Below are 16,789 nucleotides of genomic sequence, written 5' to 3' on the forward strand. Positions count from 1 at the left end.
ATCATGTGCCTTTCTAGCAAACATGCATTGTTGGTTTAACTGCATTGTAAATATCCCATGCAGAGGACTGACTCATATGATTCACACCATTTGGCAAGACTTGGAAGGAATTGGGACTTATGTTCCAGGTATTCACCTAACATGGTCTGAATTGTTGGGTATGGAAAAGATCTGTTTGCTCTTATAGGATGCGTAGAGCAAGAATGTGTGAAAATTGAGATATTAAGAAGTGAGCCATCTACATATTCAATCTGCTTCTCAACTTTATAGGGATACAGTGGTACCTTGGTTCTCAAACTTAATCCGTTCCAGAAGTCCGTTCCAAAAGCAAAGTGTTCCAAAACCAAGGCACGCTTTCCCATAGAAAGTAATGCAAAATGGATTAATCCGTTCCAGACTTTTAAAGACACCCCTTAAAACAGCCATTTAACATGAATTTTACTATCTCATGAAACCATTGATCCATAAAATTAAAGCAATAAACAATGTACTGTGGTCACACAGTCAGTCAATGAGTAGCTGAACTGGGTTCCACACAGTAACACAAAAAAAAGAGCCGCAAAAACAAAAAGGCAAAACAAATAGCAAAAGCAGACAGAGCAGTGTTTGGGTTCAAAGTTGTTTGAGTACCAAGGCGTTTGAGAACCAAGGTGCCATTGTAATGAGGTTCACCTCTCTACTGAAGAGTGTGATCTTTGCTTGGAGAAACTGCAGTGTGATCTATTGGACCTGTTGGTTAGCAGGTGAGGGTAGCCAGGCTCTTTGTCGACAAGTAGTACAGACAAGGGGATTAACATTTGTCCCTGGTGAGCACTCAGAGGCAGCGTTGCAGTGAGGAATATGTAGCCAACATACCTAATGCAGTGGTACCTCGGGTTACATACGCTTCAGGTTACAGACTCTGCTAACCCAGAAATAGTGCTTCAGGTTAAGAACTTTGCTTCAGAATGAGAACAGAAATTGTGCTCCAGCAGTGCGGTAGCAGCAGGAGGCCCCATTAGCTAAAGTGATGCTTCAGCTTAAGAACAGTTTCAGGTTAAGTACAGACCTCCGGAACGAATTAAGTACTTAACCCGAGGTACCACTGTATTCTTGAGGTACCAAGGGACGTGGGTGGCACTGTGGGTTAAACCACAGAGCCTAGGACTTGCCAATCCGAAAGTCGGCGGTTCGAATCCCTGTGATGGGGTGAGCTCCCGTTGCTCAGTCCCAGCTCCTGCCAACCTAGCAGTTCAAAAGCACGTCAAAGTGCAAGTAGATAAATAGGTACCGCTCTGGCGGGAAGGTAAACGGTGTTTCCGTGTGCTGCTCTGGTTTGCCAGAAGCGGCTTAATAATGCTGGCCACATGACCCAGAAGCTGTACGCTGGCTCCTTCAGCCAATAAAGCGAGATGAGCGCCGCAACCCCAGAGTCGGCCACGACTAGACCTAATACCACTGTATTGCCACCCAGCTTATAGAGGTTATTTTGATGCAACATCCTTGAGTCCTCTGATGTTCAGTATTCCAACCTATGACTAGCAGCCATGGAGTTGTCAAACAGGTGAGGTACCTTTCTGGCAAGTTGGCGATGAAATGCTTTGACTGGTTTTGAAACATGGTAGTGATGCCCAGCTGAGGAGATATATGGAAATTCCCCACTTATCTTCTTCAGACAGGTATGCCAACTACAACCAGCTATTGTTCTATTACCGCATATTCACTAAGTGTTTCAAGTTAATAAAAGTTGTGACTTTTTAGACCATATTTTTGTTTCTCATTTTCATGCCGGGGCAACCAGTCTACCACTGCCCAGTGGCTATTTTTATTTGCTTTTTTTGCCTGTTTCTTGCCTGTTTCCAGCGCCCGGAGCCCATTATAGTGATGAATGAGGTAAGGAAATGCCGCCACTCATTTCAAGCCTTGGTGATAAGTCAGGATGTTAATCTAAATTATTTAATAAAGTTTTAAGGTACTGCCAAGGTAGCTCTGTTCATTTTCCTCCCTGGATCCACTAAAGTTAACAACAACAACAAAAACTGCAGCAATACAAGCTGAACAGGAAGAGAGGAAAAATTGGGTTGCAGCTGTGGGTATGGTAAAGACGTCATTGTACCTTTTGTGTCGTGTGATTCATCAATTACTGCAATGGCATGTAAAACAACGTCCAGGGGTTCTGATCACATGGTGCTCCATGGATTCAAGACCCCCTTGGGCAAGAGAACTGTGAGGGCACTGTTCCTTATGGGGAGCAGCTATTGTCAGGGCTGGTTCAGCTGCAGGTCAGCACGGAGACTCAGAGACGAGCAGTAAAATGGATTCTTTATTCAAGGAAACAGAATACAAACAGAGAAACCCAGAGACGATCTGGGCCTCCCACTTCCCCCTAGGTCTCCTCCCTCGCCAGCTGTTTCCCCAACAGTCTTAAACTCCATTGGGGAAGGGGGTCTTCCATTCTCTGTGCTCTTTGCTCTGCTACCTGCAAAACTATTGATGCCCTTGGAGACAAGGGAGAGCCAGTGTGGTGTAGTGGTTAAGAGCGGTAGTCTCATAATCTGGGGAACCGGGTTTGCGTCTCCGCTCCTCCACATGCAGCTGCTGGGTGACCTTGGGCCAGTCACACTTCTTTGAAGTCTCTCAGCCCCACTCGCCTCACAGAGTGTTTGTTGTGGGGGAGGAAGGGAAAGGAGAATGTTAGCCGCTTTGCGACTCCTTAAAGGGAGTGAAAGGCGGGATATCAAATCCAAACTCTTCTCTTCTTCTTCTTCTGAATACAGTAGGGCTGACAGGGTCCTATGAATCTGTTGCAACCTCAGCACCCACCTCCTCTTCAGCTGCCTGTCCTATGTCTGCAGGGCCTTCTGCCTCTTCTTCCTCTCTCTCTCACTCAAACCTAATAAAAAAATTCCTTCCAGTAGCACCTTAGAGACCAACTAAGTTTGTTATTGGTATGAGCTTTCGTGTGCATGCACACTTCTTCAGATACACTGAAACAGAAGTCACCAGTGGGAGGGTGGGGAGGGGTATTACTCAGAAGGGTGGTGGGCATAGGTGATTGGCTGATAGGTGCAGTAAACCGTTGACGACTATTAACGACTGCAATTGCTCTTACAGGAAAAAGCAAGGGATGAGATGGCCAAAAATTGCTTTATCATGTATAATGAGATAAGAATCCAATGTCTCTATTCAGACCAGGTTTCTCCATGGTTTAAAGTTTGGTGATAAGTTGTAACTCAGCAACTTATTTTTTTATTTTGTTTCGACTACAGCAGACCAACACGGCTACCTACCTATCACTCAGACCTGTTGCTTGTTCAGCATCCAACATTCTGCCTCTCCATCACCCTCTGACCTATCTTCTGTGTCCCACCACCATTCCCCTGGCTCTGAGCCTTCCTCTTCTGAGACTTCTCTAGGGAGTTCTTCTGCTGGAGTCTACCACCACTCCTCATTGTCCAGCGCACCCCTGACAGCTAATGACATACTTTTTACCAAACCATAAATAAATAAGTAAAAAATGTGGTTGGGGCTTGTTGTTTAGTCGTTTAGTCATGTCCAACTCTTCGTGACCCCATGGACCAGAGCACGCCAGGCACTCCTGTCTTCCACTGTCTCCCACAGTTTGGTCAAACTCATGTTCATAACTTCGAGAACACCATCCAACCATCTCATCCTCTGTTGTCCCCTTCTCCTTGTGCCCTCCATCTTTCCCAACATCAGGGTCTTTTCCAGGGAGTCTTCTCTTCTCATGAGGTGGCCAAAGTATTGGAGCCTCAGCTTCAGGATCTGTCCTTCCAGTGAGCACTCAGGGCTGATTTTCTTAAGAATGGATAGGTTTGATCTTCTTGCAGTCCACGGGACTCTCAAGAGTCTCCGCCAGTGGTTGGGGCTACCAGGAGACAAATCAAATTATTGAGGAGCTTGTTGTGGTCTTGTAGGCCACCAGTAGATCATCTATGCTTTTACCTAATAGTGAAATTCTGTCTATAAGACCTTGGATTCCTTTGTAGCTCAGTTAAGAAACACTGAACTTGTATCCACAGTTGCCCGCCTGTAAATCAGGTGATCTGCCCCAAGTTCTTGAGAAAATTAACATGGTGAAAATTATAAAGCATTTTCTGCCATAGCAAATCTGGCAATAAATTTAGCGGACTGCATTACTTTATGCTGCATTCGGTACCTGGTCAATTAATAATCATCATTATATTCTAAAGAGTAACTTGCTCGATTTGGTTTTGTTATATATTTCATGTTTGTGTTTGTGGTTTTGTAAGGACATTTGATAGCGTGTGCCAGTCCTGTGCGTTTCCATGATATCCTTGAGTAGACGGTATTGATTAGGCTAGCATTATAAAAGCAGCAAACATTTACCAGATTTATTATTTATGCCACTAACCCTTTCCCTCTAGGCAGAAAAATAAGCTGAGCAAAACATTTTAAAACCTTCTGTTACGGCTCCTCCTAGTGGTACAAAAGCAAAAATCACCCATGACAATTTCAGTAAGTGGTACCTCAGTTTACAAACTTAATCTGTTCCTGAAGTCTGTTTCTAAACCAAAGCTGTTCTTAAACCGAGGTGCGCTTTCCCTAATGAGGCCTCCCGCTACCGGCGCCCTTCCACCATTCAGCTTTCATTTGTAGACCGAGGTAAAGTTCACAAACAGGAACACTACTTCCGGTTTTGCAGAGTTCGTAAACCGAATAATTCGTTGACAGGGCTGTTCGTAAACCAAGGTACCACTGTATACATAAATAACTAGAATTTTTCAGTGAATATTTTGCAGTTTGTTTATTTACTAGTACTGTCCGGAAGTTTTAGAAATAAAAAATGTATTTTTAAATAGTGTAATTTGTGACTAGGTGTGACCATTACACCATCTTGATTCAAAATGGCGCCTGTCACCCAAACATTGACCAAGACCCCAGGAACCCTCATACCAAGTTTAGTGATGGTATCTTGTGGCAGTTAAATCTATGCCAACAAAAAATGGGTGAAGCATACCCTCCAACATTTCTCTGATGAAAATAGGGATGTCCCGTTCCATAATGATAATTTTGCTATTTATACCCTTCACATCTTACTGGGTTGCCCCAGCCACTCTGGGCGGCTTCCAACATATATAAAAACATAGTAAAACATTAAAAAAAAACCTTCCCTATACAGTGTTGCCTTCAGATGGCTCAGGGGTCCGATAACATTTCTCCAACATTTCTCCAATGAAAACAGGGACATACTAAGGAAAAGTAGGACATTCTGGGATCGAATCAGAAAAAAGGATGGCTCATCTAAATCAGGGATGTCCCTGGAAAATACAGTGGTACCTTGGGTTACATACGCTTCAGGTTACAGACTCCGCTAACCCAGAAATATTGCCTTGGGTTAAGAACTTTGCTTCAGGATGAGAACAGAAATCGTGCAGTGGCAGCGCAAGGCCCCATTAGCTAAAGTGGTATCTCAGGTTAAGAACAGTTTCAGGTTAAGAACGGACCTCCAGAACGAATTAAGTTCTTAACCTGAGGTACCACTGTAGAGACACATGGAGGGTCTGGTGAAGTCATGCCAAAGTGGTGTTTTTGGTTCCCCATCTCGATTCAAAATGGCACCCAGTGTCCAATCAGATACTAGATCTGCTGCCTCACCTGTTGTGCAGTGACAGTGGTGCCAGGGCTGGCAAGACAAGAATGACCCAGAGGAGGGAAGCAGTGGCTACTTGGGCTCCTTGAGGATTGGATCAGGACCCCTCAGCACTCTCATGGAACAAGAAAAAGCACCAGAGAGGCTAGGGGCCAAGGGGTCAACAGGAGAGTAGGAAGACAACATGGAATACTAGGAGCACAGGGAAGAAGAGATCACACAGCCCTCCAACACAAGGGGGCTGGTCCCTGGAGGAACCTGACTCCCCACAGACACCTAAGGATCAGCAGGGGTGGAAGACTGCAGCATAGCTAGCCAGTGCGCAGGAGCCACCAGCCCTGACAATGCGGCTGAGAACATCTCCAGGTTCCAGCACAGCACATGGTCCCAACCTTGGCTCCCAGGACCCACTGAAACACACCCTCAGAATCTTCCATGCCACGTTTAGAGACAATATCAAAGGTAAAGGGACCCCTGACCATTAGGTCCAGTCGTGATCGATGTTGTGTATTGAGTCAAAGGATTTTATATCTGTATTATTATTGTCTGTATTGCATTAGGGTAAAGTAACTGCCTTTTGGTTCCAGAGGGTACAGCTACTATTGGTTCATTTAAGCTGCTGTATTTGGATCCTCTGTCTTTTTGGTTGCCTCCAAAAGGCAGGACTGTGATTGCCTGATATTGTTCCCTCCAAAATGTATCCTTTCTTGCTTGTTCCCTGTCCCTATAAATGTAGCTCTCCCCTCCTCAAGTCTCAGTCTTGTTTGCTTTAATAAAGAAGTGTTACTAGAGAACTGTCTCCAGCATATTATGTCAAGAGAGCTGAAATCACAAACCCCACGTCACAACAACTGGCGACGAGGATGGGATCCGGAATGCTGAGGAGCGGTTAACGCAGCCCTGCCTCAGAGTCCGGATTGTAGCTAAAACAAGACTCACTGGCCAGCTGAGAAGATGACCCTGCCCACAGGACAATGGAGAGTCCAAGGGTATTGGAGCCCTTCCAGCCATCAGAGCCCCACACGTGGGAAGACTACGTCGAACGCTTCGGGTTCTTCGCGGAGGCTCAAGGGATCACTGATGCCAGCAAAAGAAGGGCCACATTCCTGAGCTACTGTGGGCCTGAGATCTTCACGCTGGCCAAGGCATTGCTTGCTCCAGCGAAGCTAAGTGAGACATCTCTCAAAGATATTCTTGCCTGCCTAACAAGCCATTTGGCGCCTACTGAGACCAAGATGGCCCGGCGGATGGAGTTTCATAAGAGGCAGCAGCGTGCTGGGGAGTCTGTATCTGCATTTCTAGCTGAACTGCGGAAGCTCGCTCAGCACTGTGACTTCCAAGATCTGGAAGAGACTCTCCTGGATCGTTTTATCAGTGGTCTGAGCAGCAAGAAAGCCAGAAGACGCATCATGGCTAAAGAAGAGGTTACCCTTGCTTCAGCCTTGAAGGAGGCCACCGCCACGGAGAATTATGAAAGAGAGGAGCTTGATGCCAGTCGCAGGGCCCCTAAGCCACAGATAGAAGTTGCGCATGCCATGGACGAGCTAGAGGCTACTTCGAGCCAGAGCCCAGTCTGTGGGGTCGAGTCAGTGCGTCAGGCCTGCACAGTGCACAAAGATCACCGAGGCAGGTGCCCTGGTTGTGGTGGAAACCATGAGCGGAAGAGTTGTCGTTTCCGGGATGCTATGTGCTGGACGTGCGGGAAGACAGGTCACATCGCCAGGGTCTGTAGATTGGCGGCGTTGAGAGCGACAGGAGCACCTAGACTGGAGCATCGCAGACCGCCCACAGCAACCCACGTTCTACAGGACTGCCACTACGTAACGGAGATCAACGGGAGGGTCGTGCAGTTTCCAGCGCAAGGCAAGGCACACGTCAAGGTGAAGATTGAGGGTCAGCTGTGCGACATGGAGGTGGACTCCGGATCTGGATTCACTATTGTGTCGGACCAGACCGTGAGGACATTCTTCCCCAGGGGTAAGTTGCCCCCTCTGGAGCCCTTCCCGGCAACTTTGCAGTCATACTCAGCGGGCCGCATCCATGTCATGGGAATGTGTGCCATGAGAGTACAGTTCCGGGACAAACAGGCGGTACTCAAACTGGTGATTGCGAAGGGCAGTCGCCCCAGTCTCCTGGGCACTGACTGGTTCCCCGCCCTGGGACTGAGTATATCAGGGCTTAATTCAATCCAAACCTGCCCTGAGATGAGCGAGGCATTATGCAAAGAGTTTGCTGGTCTCTTTAATGGAAAACTGGGTTGTTATAAAGGGCCCCCAGTTGACTTCGAATTGGACCCTGGGGTGGCCCCAATCTGACTCAAACCAAGGCGAGTGCCATTTGCACTGCAACCCAAGATCGAAGCAGAGCTGGATAAATTGGTCAAGCAGGGAGTTCTCTCACCCATGGACTCCGCTAAGTGGGAGACTCCAATCGTCACGCCCCTTAAAGCAAATGGGGAAGTCAGGATCTGTGCTGATTACAAATGTACTATTAATAAGGCACTCAGGGGAAACTCATACCCCATTCCAGTCATATCACATCTGTTGGCTAAACTGGCTGGGGGCAAGGTGTTCGCAAAAACTGACCTGGCACAAGCTTACCAACAGCTGCCAGTAACCCCACAATCAGCGGAAGCACAGACTATTGTCACACATAAAGGGGCGTTCAGAGTTAACAGATTACAATTTGGAGTTTGTGTGGCCCCAGGGATTTTTCAAGGGCTCATGGAACGCCTGTTAAGAGGTCTGCCGGGGGTCTTGCCATTTTTTGATGACGTTTTGATTGCTGGAAAAGACCCACAGGAACTGGTTGCGCGTGTCCGTGCAGTGTTGCTCAAGTTCAAGGAGGTGGGGTTGCAACTAAAAAAGGAAAAATGCAGTTTTGGGGTGCCAACTGTGGACTTCTTGGGGTTTAAAATTGATGCATCAGGCATCCACCCCAAAGATGCTAAGGTTAAGGCCATCATCGAGGCACCACGACCACAGAACAAGACGGAGTTGAAGTCATTCCTGGGACTTATTAACTTTTATCATTCGTTCTTACCCCAGAAAGCTTCGGTAGCTGAACCATTACATAGACTGTTGCAGAAAAAGAATGTGTGGCGATGGGGGCAGGAGCAGCAGAAGGCTTTTGACTCCTTGCGAGGAATGCTGAGTAGCAGGAGCGTCCTTGCTCATTATGATGAGTCAAAGCCGCTGGTCCTGGCATGTGATGCCTCTCAATACAGTCTGGGGGTGGTACTGAGTCATAGGGAACCGGATGGGTCGGAAAAGCCCATCTCTTTCTATTCCCGTACGTTGTCGGCCACGGAGCGCAACTATGCTCAAATTGACAAAGAGGCGCTTGCAATTGTGGCAGGAATCAAAAAGTTCCATGATTATGTGTACGGTCGCCATTTCTCCATTGAAACGGACCACAAACCACTGTTAGGGTTCTTCAACCCGAACAAACAAACGCCACAAATTCTCTCCCCCAGAATGTTGCGTTGGTCTATATTCCTGAACGGGTTCCAGTACACCTTGACCCATGTGCCAGGGAAGCGGTTGTGCCACGCTGATGCGCTGAGTCGATTGCCCCTTCCTGGCGGGAGCAATGAGGATCCTGCTCCAGCGGAGCACATAATGATGCTGGAAACACTTCCGGGGGCTCCTGTAACGGCTACTGATATAGCTGAGAAAACGAGGAAAGATGCTGTTCTCTCCCGTGTGCTCACTTGGGTGAGGAGGGGGTGGCCAGGTGGTCCGCATGAAGACAAATTCAGGCCTTATGCGACAAGGCAGCACGAGTTGTCCATGCATAAGGGTTGTCTCCTGTGGGGAGATAGGGTGATCATCCCAGCACCACTGAGAAACAGGGTTCTTGAGACGCTTCACATGGGACACCCGGGAATGGTCACGATGAAGTCGCTAGCCCGATGTTATGTGTGGTGGCCTGGAATGGACCAGAACATAGAACAATGGGTACGAACATGCAAGGCATGCCAAGAGGTGCGGCCAGAAGTGGCCAGAGCACCAGTTCACTGGTGGGAGCAGTCCAGATCTCCCTGGAGCCGGCTGCACTTAGATTTTGCTGGGCCATTCCAGGGGAAGGTCTTTTTGGTTATCGTTGATGCATATTCCAAATGGTTAGAAGTGGCGATGGTCCCTAGCATGGCATCAGCTGCCGTAATCAAGGTGTTGAGGCAGCTGTTTGCAACCCACGGGTTACCTGAGACCATTGTATCAGATAATGGGGCAGCTTTTGTATCCCAAGAATTCAGGGCATTCTTGGCTGATAACTTCATAAGAGGGGTCACATCCGCGCCCTTTCACCCATCCTCCAATGGGCAGGCGGAGCGCATGGTAAGAACAGCCAAAGATTCCATTGCGCACTTAATGGAGGGTGACTGGTCAGCTCGCATCGCGCGAATGTTATTTTTGCAGCATGCGACACCGTGTACTGCGACGGGCAAGTCGCCAGCTGAGCTGCTCTTGGGTAGAAGACTGGTAACGGTGCTGGATTATGTCCACCCGGATAAAATGCCAAACCGTAATTCAAGAGCAACCCCCCAAGCTGAGACTGACACAACAAGGTATCTCGCCCCTGAAGATCTGGTCTGGGTGAGGAACTATTCACAAGGTTCGCGGTGGGTGGCTGGTGTGGTCACCCGGGCTAGTGGACCTGTGTCCTATTATGTGACCTTGGAAATAGGCAAGTTTGGAAGAGACATATAGATCAGCTGAGGCGCCAGGTGCTCAGCAGAGAGGAGTCTGATAATTCATCCCTGGCTAATGACGCAGAGCTGCAAGACCAGGGTGAAAATGGCCCAGAGGTGCAGTCACCAGGGGCCTCAGCAAATGAACCAGGGTCTGCTGGTCCTCAGGATGATGAGGTACAGGTAGGGGACCCTGAGATGTCTGGGACTCCATCTGTTCCTGACGAAACCCCTATAGCAGCTCCCCTACCACAGGTGACACCCAATCCAGAACCGGCAACACCTGTTGTCAGGAGATCAAGTAGAAGTTGTAGGACCCCACAGTACCTGAGAGATTACGTCTGCTGTGCTCACTGGGGGGGAGGGGTGTTGTGTAATGAGTCAAAGGATTTTATATCTGTATTATTATTGTCTGTATTGCATTAGGGTAAAGTAACTGCCTTTTGGTTCCAGAGGGTACAGCTACTATTGGTTCATTTAAGCTGCTGTATTTGGATCCTCTGTCTTTTTGGTTGCCTCCAAAAGGCAGGACTGTGATTGCCTGATATTGTTCCCTCCAAAATGTATCCTTTCTTGCTTGTTCCCTGTCCCTATAAATGTAGCTCTCCCCTCCTCAAGTCTCAGTCTTGTTTGCTTTAATAAAGAAGTGTTACTAGAGAACTGTCTCCAGCATATTATGTCAAGAGAGCTGAAATCACAAACCCCACGTCACAACAATCGACTCTGGGGTTGCGGTGCTCATCTCGCTTTACTGGCCGAGGGAGCCGGCTTACAGCTTCCGGGTCATGTGGCCAGCATGACTAAGCCGCTTCTGGCGAACCAGAGCAGCGCACGGAAACGCCGTTTACCTTCCCGCCGGAAGTATTTATCTACTTGCACTTTGAGGTGTTTCGAACTGCTAGGTTGGCAGGAGCAGGGACCGAACAACGGGAGCTCACCCCGTCGCGGGGATTCAAACCGCCGACCTTCTGATCAGCAAGTCCTAGGCTCTGGAGTTTAACCCACAGCGCCACCCGCGTCCCAATATCTCCCAATATCTTGGGAGGCAGCAAAACCTATGCCGAATAAAGGAAGAAAGTCAGCCATAATTCATGTTTCAGTGTGCCGTCTTGATTTTGAATGGCAGCCAGGGTTTCAATATTGATTAGGATTGCTGCCCCCACCTCAGAAACCCTCGTCCTGGGTTTGGCAATATCTCAAGAGGTGTCCGAATGCTTAGAGAACAAATGGACAGGCAAGCCACATTCTGTAATTTATAGTGGATTGAGTAGAAACTAAAAATATTGCCATCAGATTTTGCAAATACAGTGGTATCTCGGGTTAAGAACTTAATTCATTCTGGGGGTCTGTTCTTAACCTCAAACTGTTCTTAACCTGAAGCACCACTTTAGCTAATGGGGCCTCCTGCCGCCGCTGCCGCGCGATTTCTGTTCTCATCCTGAAGCAAAGTTCTTAACCCAAGGTAATATTTCTGGGTTAGCAGAGTCTGTAACTTGAAGCGTATGTAACCTGAAGCGTATGTAACCCGAGGTACCACTGTATTCATCATTTTTAAAATCCAGTTTAGTGTGATGGTTTCCCTTGTTTGCTACTTCATCCTCTGGCCTAAATTAGCTACATAGACGATCTAATCTAGTCAGGGATAATGTAATAAACTGGGTAATCTGCACAATGAGGTGAGCTCCTGTTGCTCTGCCCCAGCTCCTGCCAACCTAGCAGTTCGAAAGCACACCAGTGCAAATAGATAAGTAGATACCACTGCAGTGGGAAAGTAAATGGCATTTCCGTGCACTCTGGCTTCGGTCACAGTGTCCTGTTGCGCCAGAATCGGTTTAGTCATGCTGGCCACATGGCCCGGAAAGCTGCCTGTGGACAAACGCCAGCTCCCTCGGCCTGAAAACGGGATGAGCACCACAAGTCCATTGTCACCTTTGACTGGACTTAACCATCCAGGGGTCCTTTACCTTTTTTACCTTTGTCTAATAAACTGTGTGATCTCATAATGCTCTATTTGATGCTGTAATGTCATTGCCAGTGCCAGATTTACGTATAAGTTAAACAAGCTACAGCTTAGGGCCCCACTCTCTTGGGGGCCCCAAAAAAATTTAAAGGAAAAAATATCATACTACTGAAGTCAATTGAAAATTAGGGCAAACACTTCCCCCCAGAAGTGCTGAAAAATTAGCCCCAATAGGAGGTGTTTGGGGCAGTGATGCTGAAAATATACCGTATTTTTCACACTATAAGACACACCCGACCATAAGATGCACCTAGTTTTTAGAGGAGGAAAACAAGAAAATAATATTCTGAATCTTTTATTTCTGTAGAGCCTCTTTTCAAAAGCTTGATTTTGCAAATGAACAGTAGAAGCATTTTAACAGGCATTAGTGCTTGGATTTCATTCTCTCACAGAAAGCCCCAGGAAAAAAAATTGGATCATCTGGCTGTTTGGAGAGACAGAGGCACATGGTTTGGGCAGTGATGGAATCCAAGACTGACTGAAGAGGGAAAACAAGAATAATGTTCTCCTGACTGTTTGTCAAGTTGCTCAGGGGGCTAAACAAGGGCTATCACACAACCACCTCACAACAACCCAGTGAGGTTAAGGTGGCCCCTCCAGCAAAGCGGGAGGAGAAACGGAGCCCCTTCCATTTCTTCTTCGACTTCGCTGAAGAGGCACTGCGCAGAGAGGGAGAGATGCACGGTGCCATTCACTCCATAACACGCACACACATTTCCCCTTACTTTTTAGGAGGGAAAAGGGGCGTCTTATGGAACGAAAAATACGGTATGTTAAAAACCATGGTTGGGGGACGCGGGTGGCGCTGTGGGTAAAACCTCAGTGCCTAGGACTTGCCGATCGTATGGTCGGCGGTTCGAATCCCCGCGGCGGGGTGAGCTCCCGTCTTTCAGTCCCAGCTCCTGCCCACCTAGCAGTTTGAAATCACTCTTAAGTGCAAGTAGATAAATAGGTACCTCTTTCTAGCAGCAAGGTAAACGGCGTTTCCGTGTGCTGCGCTGGTGCTGGCTCGCCAGAGCAGCTTCATCACGCTGGCCACGTGACCCGGAAGTGTCTCCGGACAGTGCTGGCCCCCGGCCTCTTAAGTGAGATGAGCGCACAACCCTAGAGTCGGACACGACTGGCCCGTACAGGCAGGGGTACCTTTAAAAAGCATGGTAGCTGAAATCTAGCAATTGATCCTGCTGTTGCTGAGTTTCACACTTCCTTGCTTGGAAAGAGAGGGATCGGCACCTCATCGCGCTCACTTCAAATACAATTGCAAGCATTTCCACTCTGAAAGTTCTGGTTTGAGTGAGATTTCAATCCCAACCCCTTTTTGAGCCCCCCAGAACTCTCTGTACTCACATGTCCCAAACCTGCCACGCCTTTGCTTTTGAATCAGAGTTTGACCGATCCCTGTAAATGCCATGGAAATAAATGGACTTGCATTTTCAATATAGTTAAGAGTTGGGCTGTTGTAGGAGAAACGTAGACCTGATTGAAAAAGAGGGGGAAATCAGACACCAGGGTATCACAAAATCATAGTTCAGCACAAAAAGGGATGTTTAATGACCTGTACTGCTCAAACTGACACTGGCCAAGGACTGGAAAACATCATCCTTGAACTCCTTAGAAACCTGGAATATAACGCAAACTGAAAAATTAACCTACAAATGAAGAGTCATGAAGAGAGGACTTGAAAAAGACAAATTTGTGGCTACTTGGTATTGTTTTATTGATCCAACAAAGACACTGATTTTACACCACCTCAAATACATGGAGATCTTTGGGAAACTGACTTGTGATAACTGCTGTATGCAAGGAAGATTCCTGGAGAACCGTGGACTATAGACCAATTCCTCGTGTCATTCCAAAATGCATAAACTTTTTATTCCCCCCCCCCATTATTTTGACTGGGTATAAGGAACTTTCCTATGTTCCTAACCAGTTTAAGCTTATAGAGTGTATATGCACATTAGATACAGGTTGCTCTCATGTCAGGCATTATTATTATTGTGGAATAGCTATACTTTATATGTTCACTATTTACAGGGTGTCTGCACAAAACAATCCGCTCTAGGAATCAACTGTAACTCTTCTCTTTCAAAGAACATTGCCTTTCTACCAGGCATAGGTAAACTCGGCCCTCCAGATGTTTTGGGACTACAACTCCCATCATCCCTAGCTAACAGGACCAGTGGTCAGGGATGCTGGGAATTGTAGTCCCAAAATATCTGGAGAGCCGAGTTTGTCTATGCCTGCTTTATACCGTTCCCCTGTTTTTGCTTCCCTAAATTGAAGGCGGGGGAGATTATGATCAGGAATACAGCAGAGACAAAGACAGAGCGGGGGAGGGAAATTTTAACCCTTCCTGCGCACAGAGTTGTCTTCCATCCACCAGCTGGCACAAGGAGGACTCATCACCTGGCCACAGAAAGTTAGAAGTCTGGAAGCAGAGTAACTATTACACACACTTCTTGCTTAAAACAGAACAGCAATGGTGGGGTGCTGCTACATTGTCTACATTTAGAAGAGCCCACAGATACAGCACCTGGAAATCAGTGACAAAATTATCCCCCTGCTGAAATAAATGAAATAGCTTGTACGTTCATTCAATGTAAAATGTCTGTTGCGTACCTTTTCACATTTTATGGCCTCTTGAATCACAACAACACATGCTGCTATTCACATGACCACCAACCAAACCTTTGTGATGCAAGATAAATGTTGTTGTTTAGTCGTTTAGTCGTGTCCGACTCTTTGTGACCCCATGGACCAGAGCACGCCTTGTCTTTGTCCATGGAGTTTTCTTGGCAGGGATACTGGAGTGGCTTGCCGGTTCCTGCTCCAGCAAGATAAATTTATTCAAGCCCAAGTTGCATTTCCATTCTATATTTCAAATTGCGCCTTTAAATGTTCTAAAGTGACTTAATCTCAAATTGCAATAAAACTACAGGCTGGTCCAGGCTTCCCTTTGCGCTTTTAGGCACAAGTCCAGGTTTTTAAAGCTCTGTGCCTGAGTGTTCTTTGCTTTTCCCTGTCCCTGCGCTTTCTCTGGGAAAATCCGTCTTTTACAGCTGAATCAGAACAAACAGCAGTCAGGTTTTCTATGAATTGCTGTGTGCTCCGATTCAGTGGTAAAGTGCAGGTTTTCATGGGGAAAGCACAGGGACCAAAAAAAAAAAAAAAACCACCACTCAGACATATAGCTTTAAAGCACGGATCTGTGTCTGAGAATTGCGGCGCAAAAGGAAGTCTGGATCAGCCTCAAATGGTTTTCTAGAACATACACCAGCTGAAAGTTTCCTTGCGCAAGCTCCCACTGCACCGGTCTGGATTTGATTTCAAAAATATGCACAGGATAACTTTCTGCTGCAGTCCTGAATGCCCATGCAGAGAGACAGCCTATTGAACTCAAAAGGCCTCGCTCCCAGGTAACTGTGCTCAAGATTAGTTTGTTGGTGCACATAAAAGGAAGAAACAGGGCAGAAATTATTTTTATCTATCACAACCTCTTCAGAGTCGTTAAAAGTAGTTTGTTTCTGGAAGCTGGAATGTTTAGCCAGCCCTTTCCTTGCTTGGAAGCCAGAGTTAGCAAGGTATGGAAAATAAGTCTGGGAGGTTGTTATGGAAACAGGTCCCTGAAGATGTTTTCTTTCCACAGACATTTCACAAGGCTGCACTCTGTCTGGCAGGCAGCTAAAAAGACACTTTGGGTCAGGGTATTTTGGAAAGGACTTCAGATCCCACCAGCTCCATGGGAACTAAGAATTCTTAGGCCATGTTTCCCTAACACTCAGGGCAATGGGAATTGTGCTGTGTTACTGGCAAGCTGATCATCAACAGCAATCCTCAGACCTGTATCGCCTGAAAGTCACATTGGCACAAACGCCAGCACCAGAGCCAGGTTATTTTTAATGACTGGAGGTATCAGGTAAAATGGAGTGGAAGCTATTTTAAGTCAGCGTGAAACAGAAAACGTCTAAATACAACATGCTATGTTAATTCTGGTTTGTTGGTTTTTTTTAAAAAAATACTTTAATAGAAAAAATTGTGTTGATTTAAAAAGGCGGGGTCTCTGGGGCATATCCCAGTGCTTTTGCATTTTGGGGGCAGAACACTGGAAAGTGGGAAGAGGTTTACTTCTTAACGGATATATTAGATAAAATACTGATGGCATGTTTTGTCTTAGCTCCCCAAGCAAACAGTCAATTTATTCAAGTATTTCCCATAAAAGCAAAAAATTAAGATACATGGAATATTCCTAAGGAATAGTCCCCAGCCATTGGTTGTTGATGTTGGGGTGCAGGGGGGGGCACAACTTCCAGAAATTAAAAAGGAAGAGCCAGGCAGATGGTTCCTATTTTCATCAGAATTTCTAGTTTGATCCAAAGGTCCAAACACACAAGGATTCAAACTAGATCCATCACGTTCCTATCTGGCTTCAATGAAAGCAAGATTACATTTTGTTAGGCCTCTG

The sequence above is a fragment of the Podarcis gaigeae genome (assembly GCF_964106915.1).
Source record: "Podarcis gaigeae genome assembly, chromosome: 5".
In the NCBI taxonomy this organism is placed as follows: Eukaryota; Metazoa; Chordata; class Lepidosauria; order Squamata; family Lacertidae; genus Podarcis; species Podarcis gaigeae.